A 498-nucleotide genomic window follows, 5' to 3' on the forward strand; every position below is an offset into this window, starting at 1 on the left:
TATATATATATACATATCAATTACTACTAAATTGCAACGTAAGAAACGTTAAATAAAACAATATTTAATGATCGCGAGAATCTTCTAGTTTAATTACAATCTAAAATAACTATATAGAGAAGACAATTTTTATCCTGTGGATAGTATTTCCGGGCCAATGAAACACCGATTGAATATTTGATGCATTTTATTTTCCCGTGATGATTTTTCTAATTTAGTCTAGTCCATGTAGGCCAATGATGAGCCGTTTCAAGCAGTGATGAGATTCGATCGCTCCTCGATAAGTTATTAAAGGAATCGACCTTTTTCTTGATTCGTGATACAAACTACGGAATAGAAGTGTGCTCAGTCTACGATTGCGTTTCGACCGGGCTTAACGAAATTCCGGTTAATGCGATAATAATAAATTGGCTAAAGTAATAAACTTATAAATTATTGAACAATGTTCTTGCTTATATATCAACCGGTTTGCGCGACAGGTTTCAATACGATCTGTCA

Source organism: Atta colombica, unplaced genomic scaffold, assembly GCF_001594045.1.
Source record: "Atta colombica isolate Treedump-2 unplaced genomic scaffold, Acol1.0 scaffold9, whole genome shotgun sequence".
Taxonomy (NCBI): Eukaryota; Metazoa; Arthropoda; class Insecta; order Hymenoptera; family Formicidae; genus Atta; species Atta colombica.